Consider the following 16,471-nt stretch of genomic DNA (forward strand, 5'->3'; position numbering starts at 1 on the left):
CCATGCTTGCCTTTCTAGTAAAAATAACACTGGTTTGTGAATGTTAATGGCTTATCCCTACTAAAATTAAAATTATTTTATTGGGAGTGTTTATATGCTGGGATCGGAGATGTGGATCTTAGGAGATGTTACAGAACCATTTTTATGGTAATTTCTTTGATGTGCTGAAAAAATCTAATATAGATTACTTTTATGTGGGCAGTGAGCGGGACAAAAACATGAATTTTGTGGGCGGGGAGCGGGACCAGATATTATATATCTTTCTGCGGGTGGGCAGGCACGGGACAGAATCTTTGCGGGAGCGGGACTTGAAAAAAACACGTCCCACACAGGTCTCTACATCAATGCTCTCAAAACATTAGAAATGAAAATATGTGTTTTTATATTTTGCCTTGGCATAGTAATTACAAAAAAAAATTATGCTGCTATTATTAAACGCATTAAAATTAAAATATAGAAAAAATATACTGAAATATGAAAAACTGAAACCAATAATAAAAAAAAAATCTACATACTAACAATACTGTAATAATACATAAATATTACAATAATAACACTGTGTGAATGCAATTTAATGTTGACTTCAAACAGCTGATAGGTTTCATTAATTGAAGAGGCAACTGGTTTTCAAATTGTACAAAAAACAGATCATTTTGCTTATTCTTTTAGTAAATGAGAGAAAAAAAACAAAACAACAGACAGTTTGCTGACCAATGCCATATTTTACAGTTCTACTTCCTGCTTCGCAAGCAGGAACTAAGGAGGCCAAGAAAAAAAAAAAAAAAAAACACGAGTACACTCACCACATCAGATCAGCCATCATAACCAAGGAAAGAGAGCAGACGAGGGTGGGGTGGGGGGGGGCAAAAAAAGCAAAGGGTAAGAAAAAAAAGGGGCCAAGTAAAAAAAGGGGAAAACAAAAAAAAAGGGAAGATGGGGCAGACAGAGAATGGATGTACTGGTGAGAGGAAATGTGTGTGCGTCTGTTCTGTGTTCAGATAAGGAGTGTGGCGACAGTGCGATTAACAGATGGAGAAAAAATGCCAGTCAGCACCCAGCCTCACACACACACACACACACACACACACACAGTAGATGGATGAAGGGATGAATAACAGACTGTCCACAACCACAGTGCAGCGAAGTGAGTAAGTGGACGGGGAAAAAAAAAAGCATAAGCGATTCCCCAAAGAACATTCCCAATCTCTCCAGAAACCGAGTCAGGCGGGCAGGTGTGCTGCAGCCGGCTGCACCGTTTGGTTTCATCATCAGCGTTCCAGCGGCAAAGCTCCACAAACTCACCATACAGCAAAACCAGCAGAATGAGGTTTATTTTTAGGGTGAAGTTACGAAGTTTTGCAGTTATTAAGCGCCACAAGCCATGATCAAACTTCAGAGATTAATAAGCGCAAGTTATTAAGCATCACACGTGTGAGACATTTAACCAGCTGATGCTTCACATCCCTATTGGAAGCTGTAGGCCCAAGATACAGTCATCAACATCTACGTTCATGGGGGGCATGGAAGCCATGGGAGGAAGAGTGCTGCTGTCTAGCACCGGAAGTAACACCACACATACAAAACATGTAAAGATGGAAAGATTTACACACAACCCATGCTTGTTGTGCTGAGAAAAAACTATGAACGTGTTTCCCTTATCTTTTGCCCAATTGACAATTCTGAGACTGTTTTCAGTTGTTTAGGGGGTCAGGAGTGGAGTGCATAACAGTGACAACAACGAAATTCAACACTTATCATTTAAAAATTGTACGTTCAAATTACCCAAACCATTGGACAGCCAGCATGTGTGTCCGCATTTGTGCATACTCACTGCAGACAGGTTTGGGGTCAGTAAGATTTTGATTTATTTTGTTAATCCTTATTTAATACTTTACTTCACCAAAAGTTACAGTAAAGATATTTAGGGAGGTTAAAAAATATTTCCATTTTAACATAAATCAATCTGTAAAACCTTCCTTACTTCAAAGAATCCTGAAAAAAAAATCATTGCAGTGTTGTGTCCCCCAACTTTTAAATGGCAGGATACATGAACTTTCGGCTTTGCAAGTTGCCACCATTTGTCGATTTGGGATCTAAGTGCTGCAGACAATTCATCTAGATACAATCTGCAAACACATAGGGCTTAATACTGTGGTGTTAATATTACTCTATTTATTGTTGGTCGTTTTTTGCCAGACGCCATTGCAAAACTGCTTTTATGTCTTTTTTGCTTGAAGATCCTAAGCAACAGCAATATGAAAAAATGTTAAATGTTCTCATGTCACAACTGTCAATCGCAATGTTATCAAAATAATTCACAATATTTGTTTGTTTTGCAACCCCAGTTCACCTTGGAACCATTTTACATGCATACTTTTCCCCATTGAACCATAAAGTTTCTGATAACAGTTTCCATCCATCTGAGAATGCCATTAAATGCGTTTTGGTCTTAAAATGTCATTAAATAACCATTTTCAGCTGAAGCGCTTGAAACGGTCCTAAATTTTGGTGGATTCCGTTAGTATTATTACCCATGATTTTCGTATGGACTTAATATTTTAACACCAGCTTCAATTCCTGTGCCTGTGTCTCTTTCTCACTACTCTGACTCATTACCTCATGCAGTCCCTTTTCTCGTTTTTTAAAACACCCTCATCCCTCCATCTGTCTGCTGTGTCTTTTGCGCTGTATATTAGGTATATGTGGGTCTCTGGAGACCTGCGTTCTCGCTTGTGCATCTGGCTAGCCCTCAGTGCAACCTGCCCACTAGCTGTAAAGCGCAACGCTCCAAAGTGCAGGCTGTGACCTACCAATCCTGGCAGTGGGTCTACACGCTCGCACCTTGTGTCCCTCAATTCACACAAGCCAAGCAGATTTTGTCGGACGTGCTGAAAACTGACCTCTTGACACTCAGCACAGCTCCCAACCAGCGTCGATAATCCCTCAACGTGAAACGCACCCACAATCGGTCATGCTTTGGGAATATCTAGAGAAACACTGTTCTAACCGCTACACAACAGGAGCCTGTATTGGTATGGAGAACACAAACACAACAAAACCTTGTTGGGGTTGCAAAACCGAGCAAGCTCTGCTTGGTCCGCCGCTTTGAGAAGCATCACTGATGCCATAAACGCTGCAATATGGGCCAACCAATCTAATATACCATTATCTGCCAAACAGTATTTTTGACAAACATGGGAAATGAACTAGCAAGTGAACAAACAGTATAATAGATAAACATTTACTTGCCAGTTTAGCATAGGATTTATCTGTTCTAAATGATTTTTCAGGGACTAAAGTAAAAGTCATTGATCTAAAGATTGGTAAGCAATAGATGCCGGCAAGGCGTTGATCGGGTGGTTGTGTGAGTGTGTTGGACGTGGGCCGCACCTCCCCAGGCACTGCTGGCTTTGGAGAATAGGAGTGCTCTGCACAGCAGGTACGAAGGACGGCTGGAGGTCAAACAAGTCCACTGTTGAGGTTTGGCATGCTGGTACACCGATAAAGAGAGTTGGAGTACAAAAGTAAAACATTTCAATTTCTACCACACAGATATTGTATATAAACATTTTATGCTCGACAATATCTGAAGTTTTTACCATTAACAAGATGCAGAAGTTCTCAAGCTATGTGTTCAATATACTTTAATAAGAAAGAATCACAAGACATCTGATGGAGGCAACCTTACAACACTCCAAATTTCCACATATTTGAGGAACAAGAAGATAGTTTTTGTTGTAAGAACTTGAATATTTTTTAATTCAGAAATTAAATTAAGCGTGATAATAAGTCACAGTAAAGACTTTCATACTGTATATTTATAAAAAAGTTTCTTTTTTATAATTATTCAGTTTCTTTTGAACTTTCTGTTTATCAAAGAATCATGCACCAACAAAAAAAACAATGAAGAAAAAAATATGCAAATTAGTGCTGAACCGTGCAACGATTAATCGCATCCAACAAAAATCTTTTGTGTACAAAATAAATGCGTGAAGTTTACTGTGGCATATTTTATTATGTATCATGGGAATGCACACACACGCATGTACTAGTTTTAAGAAAACTGTTATATGTGACAAATATATTTATACCACAACATATTTATGTATATAAATATACACATGTAGGAATACAGAGGAAAAGCAAAATTTGCAAATATATACTGTATTTGGGTGTCTTTATATAAACATTAAAAATACACGGTACACACACATATCATTATATAAACAAAACTTTTATTTTGGGATTGCACATGCGATTAATCACGATTCTATCGTTACCCAGCACTCGTAATTAAAACAGAGAAAGAGATTTTAAATTGTAAACTTACTGGTTTCATAAAACCGTTTTTTATTTTATTATCAAACAAATTCAGCACTGGTTAGCATAAGAGTACTTTTTCCAAAAAACATTTAAAAACCATCAATCTTTAATAGCATAAATCCTGCGCATCTCTCGTCAGTAAGAAGCCGCAGTTCCGTGATTAGTAGTAAATCTCCATCACGTACTCTCACAATGCCCGAGCGACATTTACTTACACAGAGCCATAGTTCACTGACAAGCTAGGCAATAATCCGCTTCCTAACCGAAGGCTTTTCGTTCTGTGGCTTTACTGACAACGATGCCGCATATGAAAATCGGCAAGAGAGCATTAATTGCACAGCCCTAGCATACACAGAACACGTATCACCAACCAGTTTGAGAGAATTAGAAACTAGGATAATTATACACAATGTCTGGTAGAACTTAGTGAAAAGCAGCTGGAACTGTGATTTTCATCGTTTTCAAGATGTTGCACCACCAGATCGCCACAGAGGCTTCAATCAACTCACTGGAGAAAGTGAGGTGAAATCGAAACAGCAGCACGACAGCTTATTGACGTTGTCATGTCCTTTTTCTGTAGACGCTAGCCTTTTCTAGTACTCCCTCCTCTCTCACATCATAGTGTATCAGCTCAGGTTCTAAATACTGCATTAACGTTTTTCAGTCTTTGTGTGTCGTTCTGTAAAGGCCTTTGAAGGGGTATGAAAAGGAATCTGAAGCAGAGAGGCTCAGTTCTTTCATCTAAAAAAGTATCGTGCATCTCCATTACGAGATACTAGTGATCTTACTGCACAGCACTGGATTGCGTCTTTTTAAATCATCTGGAGTTCGTAAAGATTGGTACAAACGCTTTTTTCATTCTCACCAATGGCAATTCAAATGACACTTTCACGAGTCCAAAAAAAAACAAAAAAAGGATCATCAAAGAACCTCAAAAAAATGTTAAAAGCCAGAACTGCTGGGTGAAAAGATTCATCCCGCTCACTTCTTGTACAACAATCAACCCCTTGTGGGAGTTGCCCATCATCAGCAAGGCAACTGCCACAACAACCATGAGATTCATGATGCCAACAGTTGTCAAATACATCAAATAAAGTTTAGATGACTACCAGAAACTCTATTCAATTATTTAAAACATTTTATACTTTGCAGTATTGTACAGCCAGCATATAAGATGTTGAAACACTGATACTAATATCTAAATAAATATAATATTTAAAGTGTCAAGATTTATGAATATAGCATCTTTGACAATCTATATTTTTTGAATGTGATCAAGTTATAAAACATGTTTTTGCATGTACTTGAAAGATGTTGACTTTTTTTGCTAAGTTCAATATTATGAATGAGCACAAGCCACTAATGAAGTATTACAGATATCTTAAATATCTCTTCATTTGTCTGTCCTAATCCTTTTTGAATTTGAATCCCAAAATCTCAGGCTTCGGACCATATTGTTATAGCATATATTTACTGAGCTTTGTATTTACTGTACATAGGGGTGCTGGCCGATATACCGGTAGAAATTTGTCAACCGTGTAGGACGAATTTTGAACTAACTAGTGTTTTTTTTCCTCAGTTTACACGTTTACATGACATTGCTGTGCTACACAGAGTCGACAAAATGTACAGCATCATTTGCATGCAGTTTTTAAGCAGTTTAAAACTAATTTATTTTAAGCCGTTAAAATATCATCAGCGGCAAAAGAGAAGTCCTTTCCGATACATATGATGCTTGTCAGGAGAGGCACGTTGCACATGAGGGACGGTGCTTATAGTGCGCCGGAGAGTATTTAACAGTTATTGTTTGCCACCATTTTCTAAGGGCTTGACGGGTAAATACACCACTTTTGTCAAAACACCCTGTATCTTGCACGTATCTTTCGTAGACACTAATTTTGGCTCTTGCTGTTTTAAAAGCATAAGCAGCTAGAAAGGGAAAACGTGTAACCGTATATTGGATCTGGGGCATTAATGCTAAATTAATAATAAAAATATAGATATTTAATTTACACAGTGAAGAATAAGCACTGTTTTTTATTACATTTGAATTACTTTATATGATGTATGTAGCAATTTGTTATTTACTTGTTTCTATTACTTTCATTCTTATTCTTACTTAATGCTCGAATGTTTTACTTGTCTTCATGTGTGAGGTCTTTTTTTATAGATAATAGTTATACGGCAGTTATGTTACAAGCATGTTAGTGACCTTTTGTTGTAAAGGTGGGCTTGTGGTCGGTTGGTGACAGGTCCATGCCCGCAAGTGTGGTTGATTGGCACTCACCATAGACTGTGTGCTCCACTGGGAGAGGCAGAGGGGGTACTGTATGCTGATCTCCTTCAGACGCTGTTCTATCACAATTCAACTAATCACCATGGGCAAGATAAAAACATTTAGAGAGGAACAAAGCATTTAAGACTGGGCTGCTCGGCCTCATTCCTACCGCGATGGTCACTGTAAGAGACTATTTCCTTCTGCTCTGTGAATCAGACAGATTAGAGCCACTCAGGCAGCTGAAGTGCCAGTCAGCTACAGCTCAGATCTAGTGCGTGTGTGGTGGTGTGTGTGTTAGTGTGTGTGTAATTTGTACAGTAGAAAAGATGGCTGAAGTCAAAAGATCTCACAAGGTCCACTTCCTTTGACCAGAAACGAGCACAACTCAAAAACATCAACTACTCGATCAGACTTTAGACCAACCATCACAAAAAGAACAAGCAAAAAGTCAATAAATCGCCAGCATGTAGAGTTATTTCAGCCTAAGCAACTTACTAGAGCCAACTATTTGACATCAGAACAACCAAAATCCAAAGTCAAGTCTGGCCACTAGGCACTTTGACCAATACCGTTTACTGTGTTCTTTTTTAATGTGAGCACTCTGAGCCTGTGACTGCTGGTCACAGAACAAAAACTGCCCACAAAACAACCTCCTCGTCTCTCTACATTGAGTTTAAGTCATTTAGAACAGGGATCTCCCAACCCTGCTCCTGGAGCAAGCTACCATCCCTGCAGCTTCAGTTCAACCCTTCTCCAACACACCTGTCTGTAATTATCAATTAGCCCCTGAACATCTTGATTAGCTGCTTCAGGTGTGTTTGATTGGGGTTGGAGCTAAAATCTGCAGGGACAGTAGCTCTCCAGGAGCAGGGTTGGAGACCCCTGATTTAGAACATCCATTGGGGAGTACAACATGTGTCAACCATCTTCCCAAACTTGTAAAGAAAAGCAGTTAAACCGATTGATTTCTGCCAAAATAAAAGCTTGATGGATTAACATCTGAAAATGAATCAAGATGGGCATAAATATTAGTCATTTAAATTTTACAGTTGTACTGTAAAGTTATATTTTTTCTATTTTCTCCTTTACAGTGAAATATTACAGTAGTAACTTTTCTTGTTTTAATCCTTTTTTTATTTAGCAATAAATAATTAAATAAAGATAAATAAGATACTTTATTTAGAATAACAACAAGAACAATCATTATTATTGTGTAGTAATAATGTTAGATATAATTATTATATTATTAAATGTGTACATTATTATTATTATATTATTATTAGTTATTATATATCATCATCATCATCACATCATCATCATCATCATCATACTGATAGATAAAACACAACATTTTGGGCCAAATTGCGCAACCCTATAAACAAGCAAACCTAAAACTTTTTTTTTCCTCTATAAATCATACTTTAGATTTTAATTTCTAATCAGAAAAATCACAATTCAAGTTCTTTCCTTTAAACCATGCAGGCCCTAGATTCTAGTTTCTAAGAGCGAGGAAGTAGGTTTCGACATGTCAAGGTTTTATGCCTTTGCAACAACACGAAAATGTGAGAAGAAAAAAACAGAAAAAGAAAGTGATAGCACTGCCTCAACACTGTGGAGTGTTTGAGCACCCAAACAATCACAAAGAAACACCAATTCAATGTCACACTACAAACTTATCCGAACATGGGGCTGGTAAAAATGTTAAAAAAAACCTTGGATGTTGTACTTTGATTTGCTTTTGAATGTTTGAACTATTCAGATATATAGCTGTTTTTGCCATCTGGGATACAGTCCACACCACTGCCGTCCTGTCATTCATTTGCATCTGGTGTGTTGGTGGTGAGTATTTGTGTCCCACTAGGTAGGACAGTAACTCCTGATGGGGGACAGAGAGGTGTTTTTTAACCCCCGCTGACCACTTACCAGCTGCAGGCTTAATCGTTGCAAGGTACAAGGGCTTATTGTGTAACCACACATACACCTTGTATGTGTAGAACAAAATGTTCCCAGAACAGCAGCTTAAAGATTCTGCCAAATCTCAGTTAGCAACAACTTCTGCTTCCTCTGGATAGAGCTGGGATATGCCTTTACTGTATTGCAACCCTTTATCCCCTACATAGAACCAGCCAACATCAATTCCTGTCCACACTTAAACTTAACTGGCAATTTGAAACATTCACAGAAAAAAATGGGATTAGTTTGTAACCCACCTTGAGAGCTTGCAGACGGGCTTCGCGCCTCCTCCAGGGCCTGTTGTTTCTCTTTCTCGGCCATCCTGCGGGACGAGAAGGAGAAGGACATGCCGTTGGAGAGAGACCGACACCGCATTGGACATAGTTGTTGGCTTACAGAGAAAAAAAAACAGATAACCACAGAAGTGTGAGTTACCTATCAGTTCTTGATTTAGGACCTGATTAATTTAGCACTCTACACAAGCCAAAAAAAAAAGTGTCCATATCTTGCAGTATGTTGGGCTATATATAGATAGATAAATCTCTTGTTAAAGGTTTGTTGTTGCTGGTATCAAGTGCTTCAACATATGGCTTGTGATGTAAAGTGCTGTTTATACAGCATATAAAGGAAACTTCGCATTTGATAATTTGACTCTGTCTTATCTTCAAAGCAATAAAAAAAAGGTTGATGTAAAAAAAAAAAAAAGATGTACACACATGAATGAATGAGATTCATTGGCTTAATAAAAGGTATTTTATTTTACATAATATAAAGGTAATGTATACACACAAATGTCAGTGAATGTTGGAATTCACAGATCAATGTTTTTTGTGTTAAAATGTTTTCATTTGGAATTTGGAATGCAAAAACGCTATTCCTGTGTGACAAAAATACAAAGACAACAAAAGATTAAAATGATAAAACAAAGAAAAATAAAAATATTTTTCTGGGGTATATCTGTTCAGCGCCCATTACTTTCACCCTGCTGATGGATAATGCGGAATGGGATTTGTCCCCATTCACGGATAAATATGGCAAACATGGAAGATCAACTACCTTGCTTGCTGGACATGTGAGAACAGACCTCACTGGTTGAGCATTGGCTGTGTATACAATATCTGAATGAGCTCTATGTAAGATGCATTGATCAATACTTGTGATGTGAATAAAAGCCTAAATTAAAATTGTTTTATCATGTTAACCGATCATGTTTTTCAGAAGACTTGAAATTAAACTACTCAATTTATAAGGATTTATTTTAGAATGGTCTTAGTGAATTTTTTGAAATTCATGAATGAATTTTGGTTTCATGTTTTCACAGATGTTTGCCCAAACAGTGTTTTACAGTATGATGCTGGATTTTTTAGAACTGTAGGATTTCGTACCTGTTGTCGGCGGAGAGCTCCTTGGTTTTCTTTCCCTCCAGAGAGGCCAGGTGCTGCTCAAGAGCCTCCAAGAGACTGCTGGGAGCCTGCAGGAAAAAGTTGAAGGGTCAAAAAACATACAGATCCAGTTTTAAAGAGTACACACTCTCACACGGTTAAACACACTTACAAACGCTCACCCCACTCGATCGATTCACCTGAGTTTCAGCAAATAATAACAGGAGCATGCTTTAAGCTTTTAGTAAGAGGCATACAGGCAAAGGATAAACAGCACAGAAAACAAGAGAGAGGAAGATTACGAATTCGAAAGAGAGGAAGTGACATGCACACTGGAAGCTCCAACCTCAAACGCATGACAGACTCATGAGTCACTGATATAACCTCATTATCGGACCATGACATTAAACTCTTTATACTGGCTTTTGGAATTTAGTACTTTGGGTTTCTGCAAGAGATTTTGTGGTGCTGAATCGCAAATCTAGCTAAAACCTTCCCCCCTCTGAGCCCTTTATACCGATATAGGAGTTGTTTCTTTTGAAAAGAATTATCTTAACAACTACAAGAGGAAGCATAACACAGGTCCCACATCAGCAAACACGGGATGTGTATGTTAACACCTAAGAGCACACACACCCCGTGCTGCTTCATTCAAATGAGAGCAAATGTTAGCACAAGCTCAGAGCTCATGGTTGGTGAAAGAGCAGGTGCTTTGTGCCAAGTTTCCAGAACAGACAACACAGTATAAACTGCTCTTATGGACTAAAGGTAAGGAAAGCTCTTCGACTGAGCATAGGCCAACATGTCTGGATCTGATCTAGGTTGGCTATTTCTCCACATCGCTGAGAGGGCAGATTGGGTCTAATCCATTCAACTGAAAACAGAAGCCAAAAGAGAGAAAAACAAATATGCAGCAGTCTGCAATTCAAATAGAACTAAAAACAAACATTTCGGATAAGCGGGAAAATTTATTACTTCCACATAGGGCTGTGCGATATGGCGATATATATCGGATGTACAAAATAAAGATTCTATCGTTTCATACTATGCTCTATTGTTTATTTTGTGGTGTCACAAAATACATTGTTTACGGTTATACATTGTTTACCACGGGGCGTGAAGCAGAGACAGAACCAGGTGGAGAACAACCAGCTAGGACGAAAAACGAGGAGCTCATTCCTAAACGAGGGACTACATCTGTAAGCGTGGACACGCATTTTTAAGCACTGCCGTTTTTAAAACAACCGATTTTTAAGTTGTTGAAACAACAACAGAGCTATATGGATCCGCTGTCTCTGTTTCTGTGTGAGAGGAGAGTGCATGTTTTGCCGCTTTTATTGGCTTTGAACGATTTTATAAACACTTAGATGCATCAGAATCCCCCGTCTTTGCAAGTATCCTCAAACACAGTGATTTAGGTCTTAAGAAAATAAACAGCTGAAAACGAAACTGATCCAGACTTCGGTCTTAAAGAGGAAGCCGTCCAATAGTAGTTCTGTCTGCCATTCATATTAATCAAACAAAAGCGAGAGGAAAATCTCACACTGCTCTTGACTAAAGAACTTTTGTAACTTAAATAAGAAGGAATTAAAAAAAAATATTTTATTATTATTATTATTTTATTATCTATTATTTAAGTTACAAAAGTTCTTTAGTCAAGTTCTTTAGTTTTTTGGGCCACACTTTACATTTTACACCAAAATTGGCCGAATATCTATCTATCTATCTATCTAGCTATCTATCTATATATATATATAGATTATATATATAATATATATATATATATATATATATATATATATATATAGATAGATAGATAGATAGATAGATAGATAGATAGATAGATAGATATTCGGCCAATTTTGGTTAAAATGTAAAGTTGTATTTGCACAGAAGAAGAATTAATTAGGAAAAAAAATGTAGTTCAAGAATTGTTTTGGAATTGGATCGGATCATGAAGTGCCTAAAGATTCCCACCCCTAACTTCCACAGAAGTGAGATTAAAAAGAAAGATGAAAGTGTAACAGTTTTAATTTGCTTCCTTCCTGTCTGATTTGATTTCCTTGGAGAAGACACGGCACGAACAGGCTTTTGATTAAATGACTACATTATAGATGTGCGTGCAGCTACGCAAAGGACAAAGTGAGGTTACATGAATACTTCATCACAATCCTACAAACGTAGGGCAGTTTTCTCATGTAAAGGGAGAAACAGGGCAGTGGGTAAATCATATAGCTCTCACAAGAGCTCCACCTTTTCCAACTTTGATGGTCAGGGGGTTTGCAAGCATGAAGCCATCATGCAACCCAGCCGGAGATTTGCTTTTATGCTGATCTGAGCTAACGATTTGATCAAACTATAAAGAGACAACTTCACATCTGGTCTCAGATCAGCAGAAATAGCGATGTACAGCCATGCCTGCAAAGTGACAGAGAAAAGAATGGCAGTTTGGGCCACATTCAATCAGTTAGCCTGGTTTTAAAGGGATGAATCAGATGATGCATTCAGAAAGGAACTAGGGCTGGGAGATAGAGCTAAAATAATTACCTCAATATTTACTTTTTGATGATTTTTGATTTCAACACATAAAGTATGTTTTTGCTCTAAAATGGCTTTCAATTTAAGGAATAATTACTTTGGACTAAACCAAGAATCAGACTCAAAATACAGTAAAATGTTAAAAAAATAAATAAACATGTTTTTAAGAATGTTTTTTTATTAATTGAACAGATTGATATTTACATGATTATTACATGTTATATAATTAAATATTATATTGTATTTATATTATTTATTTGTAAATAAAACAAATAATTTTGCTTTCATTCCAGTACTACTATAACGGAACAATACAACAATATATTATTAAATTATAATAATTACCCACATATTTTTTCATATAAACATTCTTCAGTTTTATCTTTGTGTACAATGAGACATTTAAGTTTTAATTGGTCTATGCCACTGAATTAAAATAGAAAACATTTTTTTAATTTTAAAAGATTTCTGCACTTACGGTATACTAAGTGCAAAAACTGGAATACTGGCACAGGTATCTAATAATTGGACGGTCAAATAAAAATGATGTTGGCTAATTTTCAATGAAAAATGATTGAATATGTTGTAAATATTTGATATATCACCCAGCACTAGTAGTAGCAGAGTTATGTCATATACAAGCAGTGCATATAACCCACCACCTACAAGGTAAGATCCTCTAGTCGTCTGAAAAGAACAATAAACAATGTGTTACCGCAGGAGAATAAACTCATTTAATATAGTGTGTTAACCCCACTCTGTAATGTCAAAACTCAAACAAAGACATCAAATTTGAACTGTGCCTAGTGAAACTCCACAAAGTCTACTGAAACAGTGTGATCATCACTAAACACACATTTGAGAGGAAACTAAACAGAGAGAGGAGTGTTTGGTAACGTCTGTCAAGCCACAAGTCTTGAAGCGATTAATATTAAGTCTGACTTTTTAAACCAAAAAGGAGAGACAGAACGTCCAAAAAACAGTGAGCATGGGTACAAAAACAGCACATAAGACAACCAGAGAAAGGACGAGGACAGGTGGAACACAGAGAGAAACGAAGGAAGGGAGAGCGGTGGTACAATGGACGACAGCAGCAGCGTAGTCAGGAAGTAGAGGAGAAACAGAAAGTGGAAATGAAATGTACACTGACCTGAGTGAGATCTGGATGTCACCCTGATCAATCCCAACTTGCTGTGTCATAAACAAAACAAAACAAAAAAACGGTAAACAAACAAACAAACGAAGGGAGGGGGGAGGAATTTGAAAAAGAACAAACAAAGGATTATTACCTCATGCAGTGACTAAAAATGAAGGAAATAAAAATAACAGAGATGTGCATGCCGAGAGCCACAGAGGACCAGTGGGCACGAACACAGACATTGATAATGTTTCCACATGGCTGACTGTGAGGTGTGGTTAACATTCAAAAACAATTTTTTACAAATGATGACTTTTAAATGGTGGGGGGTAATAAAGAAAATTAGACAAGAATCTCACATGGTGATGGAAATTGTTCTCAGAGACTCATTGTCAAATCGATCCCTGAGAAGAAGAGTCAGTCTGGAACATAAAACCAGACAGTCTAACGCCTGGCTGGATGAACTGAGAGGGGAAGTGAGAGAAAGAAGGTGGCAGCACGGGAATTCATCAGTGTCAGAGAGAGAGGAGGGAGTGAGAGTCCTATTAGCACCAAACAGATCTACATTTGGGCCAGAAGGAGAGAGAGACTTTAAAGGTCTCGCGCCACGTGAATCCACAGTAGGAACAACAGCCATCAATGGCCACAGTACGGATAACAGGAGAGAAACAGCTCATTCCCACACTGTATAAAGCAGTCTTAGTGGAGTATACTCTCTCTGCAGGGTTCCCACACTTTGACCAATAACTTTACATGGATTTTTCAGGAGCTTATCCAGTCATTCATGATTACTGAATTAAGATTGTGTTTTTAATCATTGTGGAGATTGCTGGGGGTTAATTTATATATGTACAGTACCCGTTTTAAAAATATGGGGTCAGTAAGATTTTTTTATTGTTTTTAAAAGATATTGTGAAAAATATTTCCAAATTATTATAACGGTTTTCTATTTTAATATATTTTGAAATGTATTTTATTTTCTGTGATGGCAAAGATAAATTTTCAGCATCATTACTCCAGTCCTCAGTGTCCACATGATCCTTCAGAAATCATTCTAATATGCTGATTTTGATGCTCAGGAGAATACTTTTGTTTTTATCAGTGTTGAAAGCAGTTGCACAGCTTAGTTTTTTTTTTTTGTGAAAAACTGTTCAATTTATATATAGAAAGTAAAAAAAATAGCATTTATTTGACATCAAATAGATTTTTATAGCAATAATTTGAAGATAGAAATTTTTTGGTACCGTTTACAATAAATCTATTTACTGTCACTTTTGATAAATGCATTTTGCTGAATAAAAGTATTGATTTTATTCAAAAAATAAAAACTAAATCTTACTAACCCCAAACTTCTGAACGGTAGTGTATGTCAGGTAATAAGCAAGTTAATAAACTTAAACAGTTTGTACTTTGAGTACAAATATACCCGATGAGACCCCTCAACCAACAGTCTGATGTTATGCTCATTTCAATTTTTTTTATCAATTGCAGTATTGTTAGGAGCTGTTACAGAGAAACCAAAACAGAGGGCAGTTTTCAACCTCGACTCAAACAAAGGGTGAAACTTAAGCCCCTTTCACACTGCACATTCGACCCGGAAAATTGCCGGAACATTGCCGGATCACATTCTGGTTCAAACGCAAAACACATCCCGGTTTGGGGGACCTAGTAACATTGCCCGGGTTCAGTCCCGGAACAAGCTTTGTGTGATCAAAAGCCAAAACCAATGCCACGTCGTAATGATGACGCATGTTATCGTTTGACTCTTTTACCTGGTGTTTTGAAGGCAGATCAACGTTCGCTACAAAAAAAAATATGTGCAAACTGTAATGAAGCAGAGATTAAGTAGTTCCTCACTTTTCTGCGCTGAAGCTGAGATCGTCGCCAGCTTAAGGGAAAGTTAACGTGTCTAACCATTTTCAACTCGTGCATTACACGTCACATCCTGATGTCACGTGTCTTTACGGGACGCGTGTGAACGCATGCACATACTCCGGGAAATCACTGGCAGTGTGAAAGGGGCAAAATCTAGTGACCCGGGAACAATTGCCGGGACACATTACCTGTGTATTTTCCAGAATCGCAGTGTGAAAGGGGCTTTAGTGACATCTAAATGACTTTTTGGCAGGACAGGCACATGTATGTGTATATGGACACATTTCATGGGGACTGTGCAATGCTTTGCAGTGCCAGAACACTAAATATATGGCATCCGTGCATGCATCAGTCTAGTGAATATGAATGACAGAGCATTGTAGGATGGAGAGAGAGAGAGAGAGAGAGAAATTGTGGGAGCGGGAGGAATCCTTGAACAGCCTGTCTAATCTCAGACCTGTCGTTATCAAACACTGTCTGTGTGTGTGTGTGCATGTGTGTGTGTGTGTGTGGACACATTGCACTGGTACCTCAGCCACTTTAAGAAACTCTGACAGCTTGGTCATCCTGTACAGAAACTTCTTATAGATGTCCAGGGCATCTTTACACTGGTTTTTTTTCATATCAAAGTATTTCTCTGAAACAGGAGGACAAAAAAAGAGAGACGAGGGAGAGCAGAACGATTAGCAGAGCAACTCAAACAGATAAAGACTGCAATTACCCATCAGAGGACTGTCAAAATACTCTGGGCTGTCTGATAGAGACAGGGGCATATAAGAGCTAGCACTCTAATGCATTTTCAGACCATCAACCTAAACAGACGTGTTACAACATAAAAAAATAATAAAACAATAAAAATGATGGAAAAATGAACTACTTAACAACTGAATAATTAGAGCTCAAACAGAGTAAAAAGCAGCAATAGCTGAAGAGGAATTAAAGCCTCGTTTCTGCTAGACTATTAAGGGAGTCACACATTGGATG

At 37.6% G+C, this 16,471-nt stretch overlaps 1 pseudogene; it reads right to left on the reverse strand.

Annotated features, from left to right (window-relative positions):
• Positions 1–9,883: 9,883 nt before the first annotated feature.
• The window catches only part of LOC122138031, a 37,739-nt pseudogene continuing 31,151 nt past the window's right edge, over positions 9,884–16,471 (reverse strand).

This window comes from Cyprinus carpio, chromosome B7 (assembly GCF_018340385.1).
Source record: "Cyprinus carpio isolate SPL01 chromosome B7, ASM1834038v1, whole genome shotgun sequence".
NCBI classification, from domain to species: domain Eukaryota; kingdom Metazoa; phylum Chordata; class Actinopteri; order Cypriniformes; family Cyprinidae; genus Cyprinus; species Cyprinus carpio.